General features: G+C 41.6%; 1 long non-coding RNA gene across 2 annotated transcripts in view; it reads right to left on the bottom strand.

Annotated features, from left to right (window-relative positions):
• Positions 471 to 14,604, bottom strand: part of LOC110398674 — a 29,119-nt gene continuing 14,985 nt past the window's right edge. Inside the window, exons 7-12 of one of the 2 annotated variants that reach the window (XR_002438547.1) lie at positions 12,450 to 13,851; positions 11,406 to 11,491; positions 9,232 to 10,465; positions 5,818 to 5,878; positions 2,992 to 3,163; positions 471 to 1,634 (exon numbers count right to left, since the gene is read on the bottom strand). This is a non-coding gene — a long non-coding RNA (uncharacterized LOC110398674). Of the gene's footprint in view, positions 1,635 to 2,991; positions 3,164 to 5,817; positions 5,879 to 9,231; positions 13,852 to 14,604 lie in introns of both variants that reach the window. The other variant, XR_002438546.1, reaches the window with a different exon arrangement.

The following is a 14,604-nucleotide window of genomic DNA, read 5'->3' as shown; positions in this document are numbered from 1 at the left end:
AAGCTGCCCAGGGCTCCATCCAATCTTTTATCATGGAAAGGATTTTTTTTTTGTTTAAGCCTTAGTAATTCAAATTCATGTAGACTCCAAGGAGCTTCCCAAAGCCATCCTGGAGCTACCTGCAGTCAGCCCAGGCAGCAGATGAGTGGGGCTGGTTTGTTTTACAGGCCCTTGTTGCTGCCTGTCTCATCCCCTGTGACCCTAGCTGAACCAGCCGGACACAGCAGCTTCATATCATGTTGTGTGAATGCAAGCTAAATGCAGTAAGCAGCCCTAATTAATGTTCCTCATGTTTATTTGAGTCACCAAAGATACGCATCAATTTAAATAGTAAATTTCATCGTTGCGTAGGGACTATAGGGCTCAGTTCATTCCCAAATGTGTCCTGGATAGAGCCCAAGATATCTAATACTGTGGGGAAAACACATATTGAGTGTCAAATTAAAGCAACAGCAGCTCTGCTACAAACGGCAACTTCCTTCTGGAGGAGTCAAAGATGGCTGTATGTGCTGCTGCTTTTAAATGTACTTTCAGAGTATTAATAGAGCTGATTTGTTTAGAATAGTTCCTCTCACTCCAGTTCCTGCTTTAACTCATACCCAACTGCTAAGCAGACTGTGGCTGTTCTTGCTAATGCACTCCCTCACAAATCACAGCCATGCACAGGTCCTCTCTCAGTATTTTCAATTTAATGGTAGACAAATGTGTCTGTTTTGCTGACTGCTTAATGAGTCTTAAAGACTTTCCAGGCGTGCAATGGGATGCTGCTTATTAGAGCTGCTTATACATTGTTGTATTTCCTTACAGGCTGGTGCAAGTCTAACATGTGCATCAGTATAATAGGTAAAAAAATAGAAACTTCAGTGGGAGTATTCCCATTTACACTTGACAAGAGTCAGAAACCAGCACATCAAACTGACAAGATGTATACGTAAACAACTGCTTCACTTGCGTAGTTATAGGGCAGCTATTACTCTCTGGCTTCACATTGTGAGCCTCCTCTAGAAACACCAAGGCTCCAATCCTGCCAACTTCAGATCTGCTTAATTTCATGCACCTGGGGTTTATTAATGATTATACATAGAGACTTCTTGTTTTGGTGGCCACGCAAAGGGAAGATATCTCTTTGTGGATTTGTACACGCATTTTGGGGTTGGATGTATTTATTATCTTATTATTTTTAGGGGAACAATTCCAACAGTTGCCACCAGCACATAAATATTGATATTATCACCTGCCTTTCCACCTGCTCTTAGCCACTGGGCCAGCGGTGGAAAGCATGGATTGAGGGACAAGGGGGAATGCAGCAGGGGAGCCCAGGGTAAGGATGTTTGGGGCATGGGAGCAGCTGGAGGAGATGAGGGACAGTCGAGGATGGAGGCAAGGGCAGGAGTTGGGGGGGCTGTAAAAAATATAACAGAATTTTGTCTACGGCGGGAACAGGTTTTCACTGGCAAATCTATTACTGTCTCTCTCTCCATTTCTTCACAAAGGGGCATGTGGGCTGCTGGGATTTATATGAGCTGTGGGTACATGGCCGTGCAAAGCGCTTTCAGCAACAAAGAGCCAGATGCGGTGAGTTGTACCAGTCAGATGGGGTTTGGGGAAATAAAACACCCCAAAATTGATGGTCACTGGAATAGAAACAAAAAGAGAAATTGTACATTGACCCTGAGCTCATCTGACCGAGAAAAGGAATAAATCCCTCATTTTTCCAGCATAAAAACCTATGCCATTTTCTAGAGACTCAGAGGCCTTAGATCTCACTGCTTTGTCTTTCCTACTGCTAGTAGGGCATTCAGCCTTAAGAAAACCATTAAGAATATGCTTTCCCAGGGTATCCCAGGCTTTTTACTATTCAGTAGCAGGGGGAAAAAATGAATTAATATTATTCTGTTGGTTTCACAAACTGAGAGAGGACTTAAGGATTTTCCCCTTTTAGAAAAAAGTTTTGTTTTGCAAGTCTCAACTGTACTAATATTAGCCACGTTTTCTGCAGAATGACCCCTTTAGAGTTTAGCATGGGTTTGAAATACACGAGCACACCAGATGAAAACCATCAGTCTGAAATTAGTGCATCAAGAGAGAAAAGCACTAATCTGAGGATCTGACCCGATCTTCTTGGGCTGGCCACCGTGTGTGCGTGCTCTCCGCTTTACTCACAGTGCCCTTGATTTCTCAGGCTGTTTTGAAAGACAAAAAGAAAGTTGGTAATCATACACCAACAGATGGTTCTTGGTTAGCTGCTCTTTATTTAGAGGGAAGCAACTGCGATTCATCAGCTTTTTTTTTTTTATATAGCTACATGATGATGAACTTCCAACTCCAAATCTATTTCTAAGAAATACTGAGCAGCAAAAGATCTATTAATAACAAATGCCGGGCTGACTGGAGATTTATGTTCTCCATGCACATATTCCATTGTTCATAATGTTCATAAAATTTTCCAGTTAATGCCACCTTAAATATATTGCTTTCATGCCTATAATTAGAAATCATACATTTTTTTCTTACTATTCTTTAACTTCACCTTAACTGGAAATTGTTAGCAAGTGAGCCGTTTGGTGTTTATTTTGATCCTAACAATTTTAGGGGTAAACATTATTTCTGCAGCACCTACCCCCATGCACATCAAAGTTAAGCTGCATCAGCGAACAGTCTTTTGAATGACAATTTACCGCACTCCACACGCACTTAAAGTTAAGAATGTCCCTAAAAACCTGACTAGATGATGGTTTGAACTGAAAATTTGGCCCACTGCCTTGAAGATGGGAGAGTGTCTCTCTATAGTAAATAAAATATGTTTTACAGTCCAGCTTACGCCTAAAGACGAATTTTCCTTTTGATCTTTTTCCATTGATGCAGAAATTCTTGCACAGCTTAGATCCACAAGAACAGCAGTTTTTCCAAGATATTCTAATTAGAGGTAAACTTTTAAAAAAGCAACAAGATGCTTTTTTGGGGCTTCTGTTTCATGTTTCATATTCGTACCTTAGCAGACATCAGCACAGGCCAGCACCAGAATGTGTGAGTGTAAACAAGTGCCCAGATGGAGCAGTGTCCAAGTTTTCTTTTAGAGATGTGAAGGTTGCTTTCACTGATACATTTTTTTCCAGCAATGCAAACTCTGAATTGAAATCAGAACGACTCACTGTTTCAGGTACTGAAATGGGTTGAAATAAAAAGTAAGGTTAGTACCTTGACTTTTTAAAAATTTATTTTAAAGAAAGAGTTTGAGACTTGAAAAATAGGGGACTATTTCTGTAATTAGTTACCTTAAAGAATTTAATACAGTTCTCATGATTTATTTTAAAGAATTCCTCTGAATTTTGTGAGGAAAAATACCAAAGAGCTCTAATAGCCAACTGCATTTCTTTTGTTCTAAAAAATCCCCATCCAAGCCTGCTCCAATTTTTGGTTTATATTTGGGCTTAAAGTTTAGGGTTAGTCCCTTATAAATCTGTGGAATTCAGATCTACCTTAAAATCGGTCCCTAGCTGGAAGGATTGGGCCTCAATTTAATACTATTTCCAGGTCTATACACTGCGCAAGTTTAAAATTTCTTGGAAATTCTTCACTTTTTTCCCAGGTTATTACCGCTACCAAATACCTCCCTCCACGTTCATCAAGGGGAAAACGAGAGGAGTCCATCTCTCACAGGTGTTTCATGGATGTACCTCATTCTTGGCCTTCTCACCAAAACATGAGTCTACCAGTTTCCTCTGAGGAACACCATGTTGCCAGTAGATAGGATCACTGATGTGAATGACTCTCTGTCTTGCAAACTGCTGCCTTCTTCACCTTCCTTTTGTAAAAAGCTCTCTTTATTTTTTTTTCTTCTATAAATCAGCAGATAGCTGAGCATTTCTTCTGGTGTTGTGTTCCCAGCTGACCAGCCAGGACATGAGCTTGCCCAAGCATTGCTGAAAGGCACCAGGATGATGCCACGTGTTAAGATGCCACAAGGAGATGCAGTGGGAGGTCCCTTAGACACATTTATCTGAAGGCCTGAACAGTCATTCCAAGGATTCTTTCTGGGGACATCCTCCCTGCAGGGGAGCTCAAGGTAGGCCCTTTGGCTCAGCCAGGAGCAGAGTCCATTCCTACATCCCTGCCATGAGAGATCGGCCCATCCTCGGCACCTGGCCGAGATGCATTGCACTGGGGGCATCTACGTCTCCTGCCCAGGCTCTTTGGGTGCCCAGCTGCTATTGTGCTCCTCCTCCTCCCCTCTTTGGTACTGACCTGAAACCCCCACGGGTCACACAGTGGGCAATGAGATTAGGAGTGGGATTTGTAAAGATGATGCCTTTTTAGACAGCTTAACAAGACAGATGCTCAGCTCAGGATCAGGCCATCTGCTCAAGCCCTACCTGTACCCAACAGGTTATTGTCAACAATGCAGTTAGGAGGGGGAGATGATCACAAAACCCAAATCCAGATACCCAGGGATGCAGAAGGACCTCTTGACACAGAGCACGTGGAAGAAAAAATGGGTGATGACACTCATGGCTGATATAGCAAAAGGGAGACAGTCCCAGCTGCTCACATGCTGAAGGACTTCTTCCCTCTTTCAGCACATATAAAGGAGCCTGAGTGTCAGTAAAAAGCATGATTATAATAACTTTGAAACACTGCTGGAGTAGTGTGAACTGAGCCTCCCCTATAAATGAGAGTCAGGGCTGGTCTCCAAAGCCAGCTGTTCCTTTAGTGCAGTGATCTGTCTCCATGCTCACTGATAAGCAGTCTGTGCCCCGTGACTTATAATAAAAGGGAATGATGGTCCCTGAACAAACCCAGAGAAGAGGTATTGATTTGCAAATAGTTTAAAAGAATATTCAAGGGTCATGAGCTGACCCTTTTTCAGCGCTGACATTTTATATCAGGGAGGATCCTATTGAGATGGGAATTCATATCCTAGACATTGTTTTGTCTTGTTTCATAAATAAGTTGAATAGCTTAATTGATTGACACCCGCTGCACTTTCCCAGCTTCCTCAAGCTCAAAAGTACACTGCTGTTTTATGCCATAAATAATATGAACTTTCAATCAGCTGCCAGACACAAAAAGGAACTGAAAATTCTTCATACAATAGCTGCAATCTGGCATATGAGGCACTGCAAGTTTAAAAAGGAGAGCACTATTTGATATCACCAGGTATTCATTTTTTTTCTTATGGCAGCAATAGCATTTTTCAACCCAAATGACCTAAAGCCTAAACAAGAAATACCCAGGGGCCCTGCAGTGAAGAAGGCTACTTTGTCTCAGCATTTGTGTGTGCCCAGGGTGGCTGGGGAACTGGTTTGCAATTCTGATCACCAAATCCAGTCCAGAGGTGCTGGTGCTCCATCCATCCCCTCAGCCCTCCTGGACTCTGCTCCCACTCCATCTCGACTCAAACAATGGTATTTTCCCTCAGAATCATTCCTCATTTTCTCCAAATTTCAGTCCTCTGGTGGTGATAAACTTCTGAATTTCCAGTCCACACTAATTCATGCTAAACTGAGATCAACACGTTCTCATGGGAGGTTTATTCTTTTAATTACGTATGTCTTTTTCTCCCTGAGTATTTATCCTCCATGATGGATTTATTGTTCATTTCCCCTCCTCAGCCTTGGTTTCACAAAGGGAAATAAATAAGCTTTAACTCTGACTTTTTTTAAGGCAATTGAATGATCATGTCAGCAATCCTGTTGACTTTTGCCGAGCTCTTAGGTAAGCTAAAAGCTTAAGTTTTCAAAAACTTGGTGCAAAAGTGAGTTTGAAAGTGCCAAAGATTTCCTCCTAAGGGAGTAAAATATGGATGTAAGAGCTTACCTTCAGCTGCCCAGCTTGGATGAAGTTAGCTTCAAACCTCCCTGAGCTTTAATTTCCTCAGCTGTAAAACAGAAAGAACAGCATAGACCTCAAAGGGTAGTAATTAAGGTTTCTAAAGTGCTTCAAGATCTTCAGGTGAAAGATTCAGCTCTAAATCCAAAATTATTTAGTCTATCCTTCTTTTCTTGCTACTTCTTAAGGGCTGCAAACCCTGGAGAGGTGGCACAGCGCCAGACTAAAGCCAGGGGAATTCCTCCCTATTGATTAAAGTGGAAAACTTCTGTGCAAGGAGTTTCAGATTGGGTGACTGTCATCGGTTGCTAAGAAAGCAAAAAAAAAACTGGGAGAAAAAGAACACTGATGGAAACTATTGCAAGGCCAAATGCTAATGTTAGTATTTTTCTTCTTTGGAAGCAACAGCAAAGAACTAAGCCTATTTTTCTTGCTTTCAGATGAAAGGTCTCCAAGGACGACCACCATACGCATCCTCATCTGTAATTAATAAATGTTTGGAAGGACACTTTCCCACTCAACATATGAAATTATAGATGATCCCTTAATTCCCTAGACATTTGCAAGCCTTCTCTTGTCAGAATTGAATTTACTACAGCTGACTACCCTGAGAATGCACTGACCTTCTTAGCTCCTGCTGTGGTCTTTATTTTTTCCATGGCAGATAATATGGGGACCAGAGACTGGGGACTTGGTAGTAGGGATTATGTGATACTAATGAGACAAAGCTTATTGTTGATGTTAACTGTTATTACCACTAAAAAAAAGTACACAACTCCAGACAGATGGACTTCACTTTGTTACACCAGGAGGGAGAGAATGAATGTTGACAGTAGCAGCATCTATTTAAAATCTGGATCACATCTGGTGCCTCTCAGAGGCAGACCATAACTGATCAATCAGAATTATGTCTCTTCGGTCTTCAGACGAGTTAGAAGAAATTCATTATCTGTTTTGAAGCCTGCTTCTCTTTCATCTATTAAAAATGAAATAAGATTCATTGTCACTGGGTCCATTTAGCTACTGAAAGAAAAGAAAAAAAAAGGATGGCAATTAAACTAACCAGCAGGCTCCACATCTGAAGACATGATTAATTCTTTGAAACACTGTGCATGTAGGTACTTGGCCCACACCAGCCTTCAGTTTCTTAGCTGACAAAATAAATAGCCTCGGATTGTATTTCAGTATCTGATTATTTGGTGACATCTTGGGAACTCCCAAATGAATTTCTTCAGGCTCTGGCAGAGCTTGATATCTGCCTTTCAGTCACATTCAGCCCTTGCACTGAGCATGGCACATGGGAGATATCACCTTGTGGACAGCAATGTCCCCATGGTGCCTCCTGCCCCGAGGATGGCCTGGGCATCCTATGCAACCCCTCCTAGATCAGCAGTTCTGAATGATGAAAATTGACACTGAAGTGCTGGGAATTCTTCCATACACATGAAGTCTGCTGGATTAATACACTCAAAAAGATGGTGAGAGCCTTGGCTTATGGATGTCTAAAAGTAGAACGTAAAATGATCTGGTCTGGATCACTTGAATTTCTTCATGTGATTTTTCTGGTTACAGAAGGAGTTTTTTCTTGGTTCTGATGAATCCAAAAGTCACATAATCATGAATTACCCTCTGAAATTCTTGTTATCGATTCCTTCTTTACTGCGTGTTTTCTCCGAGGTCTGCAAGAGCACAGCTCAGGGAGTGGCATTTAAATGGCAATGGAGTTTTATTTCTCTCATGCACAACATTTAAAAGAAAATATTGAAAAAATAAGGCATCATATAGTTATTAAACTTTGATTTGGTAAAAGAATATAATAGTATTTCAGGGACAGAGAAACTCAGAGTTCAGGTTCCAAGCTATTACTCGTGAAGAACAGCTTAAAATGCTCATTGAAAATTGTGAAATACCTCTCAAAACTCATTGTCAGTTTGCTATTTTTGATCTATTTGTGCTAATGAAACCCAGAAAACATCTACATTCGTGTCTGGAGCGGAAGCAGTGAGTGTAAGCTTTCAGCAGGGGATCAGGTGTGCAAAAGAGACCAGTGCTGTTGTTTCCTGTCCAAATATGCATTAGTTTCTTCTGCAGCAGAGACAGCTCAAAAGCAAATGCTTATGGATCATGTCCAAGTGGGTAAAGTGCAAAGGGAGTTTATAATAGCTGCCCACCCCAAATTGTTAAACCACCCTCTAAATGAGGTGGGGCAGATTCAAAACCATTTATCTATCACGTACATGAAAATGTAGCAGGAACTTCACTTTGAATGGCATATCAATGCTCTCCTTCCAGCAGTACTAACTTTCCTGGAATTGCTACAAATTGTGGATGACAATTTTCTAACCAAGAAGTAAAAGTTAACAGTAACAAAGGTGGAGATTGTTATGTATGATTCCCATAAAAATAAGTTAAAAACACAAAGCGTTTCAAGACGGCCAGTTTCAAGAAGCAGTATCAAGTACAAACAAGCTAAAAGGAAGGACTGAAGACTAAAAAGAAGTTGAATGCATTAGGAACAAGAGTAACCCTACCTATTCTATTAGCTCATCAACAACAAGAATATCAGAAGAGTCAGTAATAATGAAGAAATCAGAAGTGTTCATCAGATATATTCATTCTTCATCAGGGAGAAAACCACAGGTTGTATTCATATCATAGGGAAATAATGAGTATTTTAGACTCTAGTCATAATCAACCAATGTAAAACAGTCACTACTAGAGTAATGCTTTAATATCAGTACGTCCAGATACCTTCCAGCAGGATTACTAAAAAAGCAGATTAGGAAGCTCTTCTGGAGGTTCATTTAAATAACTCAGAACAGAAATACTTGGGGGCTAGGAAGAAGTGACACAAAATTCAGTCTTATGCTCCTTGGAAAAGCATTTCTTATTAAATTTTGAAGGATGGAGGAGGTCCATTGAAGATTACCAGCTCTAATCTGTAAATTTGTGGTTGGCTTTGGTGATGCAGTAATAGTTTTTTGTCAGTATCATGCTACAGCAGTGGGATCAAGCCTTGAAGCAGAGTGGTCCAGAGCAGCTGCAGAAACCTGTAGTTGACATGAGATACTCTTTACTCTCTACTTTCATGCACGCTTAGGTAATTAACCTCCAAAATGAAAAAATAAAGCATCTATGAAAAAGTAAAAAAGAAGCAGCCAACCTCATCTAATCTTTACCCAAGTCAGGAACAGCCATGAAGCATGGGCTCTGTAAATTACTGAAATATCTTTTTTTTCCTCCTTTTTTTTTTTTTTTTAATATGTAATTTCTTTGCTGGTGAAGAGACAAATTCCTGTTTTGCCCTGAACTTTCTGAAATACTCGGCACACACTTCCAATCTCCAAACCACCAGTCCTGCTTTAAAACTGTCCCTGTTGGGAGGGGTGGGGTTGAACTCACAGATCGGGACATGGGAATGTAGAGAGGTATCCAAATTCCTGCTGCAGTCACTGGAAACATAGTCAACACCATCAGTGAAATCCGACCTCCTCACTTCTAAGATGTGTCTCTTGACTCTTTTTAAAAAGGAAAGAAAATGAGAGCATTCCCCCAAATGCTGCATGTGCTTTCCTAGCTCCAGACAGGAAATAGCATTGCATCTGAGCCAGGTTTAGCAAGGAATACGGAGCATGACTGTTTTCCTCAGAAATCCATATTATAGCCATCTTTATCTTGCAGCATGGAACTAAGAAATGATCAGCAGGTTTGCTCAGTTTAAGCCTTAACCTTTGGTGGAAATTCCCCCACCTCAAGAACAGAGTAGGAAGTACATGCACAGCTTGAAAACCAAAGGTATGAAAGTACATTTTCATCAGATCTTAGATGATCAAGATAAGCTGCCAAGTGACTATTTATAGGTACTTGGTTGTCGCACATGATTTGCAGTATTCCAGAATGTACTAAAAACAGACCCCAAATGGAGGCAATACCCTGCAGCACCACCTCCGATGATAGAAGTATTTTCCAGCCTGCCAATTTCACACCCAAACCAATGCTTGTTAAATAAACACCATGAGGAGAAAAAAAATACTGAGCCTGGAGTTTCATCCACAATTAAAGAAAAGCTGCCAATTTCTCAGCAATCAGCTATTTCTGTTGGAGGTCCGTCAAACACTTCTGGATGAGATGTATTTCTCAGCTGTTCTCATTTGGAACAAGGGCATAATGCAGGTGTACTGTAATTTTAAAAAGCAATTGGAGAACCTGAGTTATTGGCTGAATTAAAAGAGATCCCATGGTGGAACTCAGACACAAGATTATCTAGTTCGCACACATAGTCTAAGCACATTTCCATCCCAGTTTGTGCTTGGATTTCAGTACAAATTACATATAGTTAGACAAGACAAGGAGATTTTTAAATGTGTTGACAGTGTTTTTGCTTTGCAAGCCATGCCAATCGTCAGTTATGCACCTCACAATCTTCAGATCTTCACTCCTGACATTTTTCTTCAAAGCCTTTTATTTCACATTCCTTGGGTATTCCTCAGAGCCCTGCCCACTCCTCCCCTTGAACGTCACTCACTCACCTTCTCCCCATGCCAAGCGTTACACCACTTGTTGACTTACTTAACAATACAGCCTTGCAAGATCCCAAGATGCTTGTCATCACAAAGTTTGGTAATGTAAATACTCTCTGTAAGAAAAATGAAAGTTTTTAAAAATTATTTTTTCTATTCCCTTTGCTATTGTCTTCTTACTGACATTTTTTCCAAATAAAATTATTAAAACTGAAAGTTCAGCACTTCTGTGACTTTCAAAAGAAGCTACCAAGCTGAAATATATTAAAGAAAGACACTGAGCTAGACCGAGAGTGCAAACAGCCAGTCAAAATTGAGGATCTTGGCAGGAGTCAAGGTTCCTCCAGCTGAACTGCAGTAAACTGAGCGCTTTTATAAAGCTAGCCTGAAATCTTCAGCAGCCAAATCACCCTAGTGAAGTAGAGCCCCTTCCCCAGGGTCCTCCTTGCAGCACTGTTTGCCATCAGCTGAAGACGTTTCCTGCTCCATCCCAGCTCCTCTGGGAGGTTCTCTGCTTTTTCCCAGCCAGCCAAGTCCACTTGCATTTCCATGCTGACTGCCCAGGGCCATCCCCTTTTAGCCCATGTGCCCACTTGGCATGCCCCCAGCCCCTTCCCCCTGCCTGTGTTTGTGTTACTACTTTCTCCACATACACAGATTGCAGCCTGAGCACCGTGTTGGCACTTCAAATGCTCAGCACCTGTTTTGAAGGTTAACAGATAGTGACAAGTATAATCACAGCCTCTGCTGAAGTTTTAGCCTGCCAGCCAGTCAATTTTAGTATTTCTGGTAGTTTGATTCTCTTCCCACACACACACCCCATCACTCTGTAAGCCAGCTCTGCAGGCAGTTGCAACACACTCCGTTTCAGGAAGATGTCACCTTTTCTTTCTCCCCTTCCTGGTTGCTGACAGCTTTTGATGCTGTCCTTCACCATGCCAAAGCATTACACCATGACACAGCTCCTAGGTTGATGCACAACTTTGTCCACCTGCTGATGGTAGGTACCACCTCATGAGGAGAGGTTACCCCTGGGGCTCCAGCCTCACTTCTCACCTTCATGGGCTCTGAGCTCCACGGCCAAGAGGATTCATGAGCCACACCATGCATGGTTGTATGGCTTGGGATTTGAGCTGGGGTCACTGTGAGGGCAGGAGAAAGAGAGATGAGCCACAATGCTGGCTCACATATCCTCATCTAAACGTTCCCGTGACCAGAAAATTCCTCCTAAGCTCATTGCAGAGGGCTTTCATTTGTAAGTAGAAGTGCTTTGACAGAGGTCTTCTCCTCAGGCAACCTAGGCAAAAGTCTTGTGCAGCGAGGAAAATACGGAAAAGGGCACTATTTTGCTTTCATTTTAAACCAGAAAGGAGAAAAGCCTTCTCCCTTCCCTCCAAAGATATCAGCAGTACTATGATTGTTTGAAGTCCATCTCTGTTGCCAAACCTAATAACTCAAGCTAAGCAGCACTGACACCAAATGAGTCCTCTCTTTAGAGTGCAACACACTGCAATTGATTACTGAGGGTAGAAAGCAAATGTCAAGCCTGGTGGACACAAACTAGATGGGCAGAGGCAAAAAAAATAGCCAAGTTTTTGCTTCATGAAACAGACAGTCAACTTTTTAAAGGAGACACTATTTTTTCCCCAATTAAACTGAAAAAAAAAAAAGCAGCTGGAAATGTTAACTTAAGAGGTCATTAAATCTGCTGCCCAAAATAAAGCAAACAAAGCAGCACTGGAAAGAGCTGTTAGGAGATGACAGTCTTCAGCTCTTGTCAACAGTGACATCCATTGCTCACTTCCCATGCAGCAGGTATGCGTCCTAAGGTCACACTAGAGCATCTTGAAGGCAGCACATTCCTGCAGATGAATGGTAGGGTTTGATGTGAGAGGGACAAGCCTGGAAGTGATGTCAAGATGAGAACAGACAGAGAGAACAAGCCCAGATCCCACCTGCCCTGTCCACGGAGAGGGCTGGCAGAGACCAAGGAGAAGGTGAAGGTAGGATTGGCTTCTGTGCATCACAGAGTGCCCTTGTAGCATCTGAAGGTACTGGTTTAGCAAAATGTAGATCAACCCAACTGGTTTCATCTCTTACCTGGACCATGGAGTATAAAGACACACATGCAGGTGATAACAGCTCAGCCAGGGCAGCTCACACAGGTTCATCATCCACTTGGTGGGACAGAGTCTCCTCCATTGCTCTAGAGCACTGGCACATAAAGGCTGCTCTGGATGCTAAGAACTGACTCACCAAAACAGTTTAGAGAAGCAAAAATGTTATTTAAAGGGTGCTTGCTCAGGCTACACACCAGCAATGCTCTGTTTGGAGGCCAACAATCCTACTGTGAGAGGAGACAGTGCGAGGTGAGGAGGTGGGTGCCAGGTTCTCATCAGCCTTTTCCAGCCACAACACTCCTGCTAAATTTAAACAAAATCATTTTGCACACTGTGCTCTTCCCAGTCACACCAGGCGATGTGAACTCGATCCACAGCCCAGACTTATTTATTTATTTCTGTGCAGCCTGTTCACCTGGTGACCACACATCCCCCCAGAACATCCCATGACTTCAGGGACTGCTGGGCCACCCAGCCATCACTGCATGGGAAAGGCCAGAAAAATGCATGGAAGTTGCTAATGTGGTGAATCCAACATTTCCAGGAAGAGCTGGGATTTGCATGCTGTCTAACTATTGCATAACACAAGGCAATGTATCTCCTCCAGTACAAATAAGGGCTGCGTTAAAAACAAAGTTGTTCCCAAAGAGACTTAACTTCACAAACGCTTTTTTTTTTTTCTCTTAGAGAAAGCAAATGCTTTTCCCTTTTTGAGACACGAGAGAAGGAGGAAACGGCTGCTTAGAGCTCCTGTGTCATCAACTACATGACAGGTTGGTGAAGAGCAACAAAGCAGCCCATTGATCAAGCTTGTACTATCAAATTCAAACTAGCAATGCCACAAGAGTTTTCCCAGTATCATATAATCAAATGAAACCAAAATTTCCATTCCGTTTCAACTGCACTAATGCCATTGGAATGATGAGTCGGGAAGCACCAGGAAAGGTCATGCTGTAAAATAAGCACTTGGTGCTTAGTTTGCAGATGAGCTTGGGTTTCTACATGGCATGGATCAGGGGTTATTATCCATTTTGATTTTTTTTTTTTTGTCATGTTTTAGAAGCAGAGCTTTTAGAAACCTGAGAAACAATATGTTTGCATAGTGCCTGTAACAAACACCAATAATTCAACTACTCTGCAGAGTAATTGTTAATCTGATATCAAAAATATCCCAAGAGAACAAAATCATTAGAAAAAAATCATAGGATATGTCCTCAGAAGAAGGAAGAGACAAAACACACCTATATTCCACAATGACATCCAAAAGTTTCCCATTTGTCAAAGCCAAAATATTGTCATGAACACAGCATGTCTGAATGCAATCCAAGATGGGTGGGTGAGTGGGAAAATGCCAGATCCTTTTATTTTTTCCTCAAAAATTTCTGAAAGGAAATAATAATTTCATTTACAAAGGGTTTGTCTTTGGAAAAATCTATTTCAAAAAAGGAAAAGGAGAAAACACCAACAACCAATTCTAGCTACATACAATCTCACCAAAGCAGTCTTTGTAATGATTACTCAAGAGAGATCTGGGCTGAGTCTGGAGTTCTCCAGTGTTTATGTAATTAAATACACAACAACATGAAAGAATGTGTTGTTTTTGCCACGGTCAGCTGTGGCCTGGGCTGGAAGCTGTGGCCAAACTACCAGCATCAGGCCCTGTGACTTTGTTTTTCCATAAGTAATCCTGTATAGACTGCATGTAGTCTCCAAACAAAGACGTGGCTGATAGCACCCAGTGTCACTGAGCACAATCCACCCCAAAATCTCCCAGACATGCTTCTCATACAGTTCTTTCCCACTGATTATTCCATCCCAGGACTCATCAGTTTTAGCTGCTATGTAAAAACAGATACAGAATAGGGGAAATTTATTGACTTAGCATGTTACTGCTGAATTACTCTTTGTGAACCAGCAAATAATATAAAGCAGCTATCTAAGGCACCTGACCAAAGCCTTTAACCCAGAATAATCTGGAAGAAGGCTCAGATTTCTGTTTCAAAATCTGTTCTTGCCATAGAGGATAAACGATTTTTGTCATGCAGATTTGGAGACATCTCTGCTTATGATAACTTGTCAACAGGAAAGAAGAGAGATCCAAATGCATTAGTCTTTCAGTCTCCAGGTAAAGAAAA

The sequence above is a fragment of the Numida meleagris genome, chromosome 4 (assembly GCF_002078875.1).
Source record: "Numida meleagris isolate 19003 breed g44 Domestic line chromosome 4, NumMel1.0, whole genome shotgun sequence".
Taxonomy (NCBI): domain Eukaryota; kingdom Metazoa; phylum Chordata; class Aves; order Galliformes; family Numididae; genus Numida; species Numida meleagris.
The sequence above is the reverse complement of the archived record's forward strand: the minus strand, read 5'-3'. Positions and strand labels throughout refer to the sequence as shown.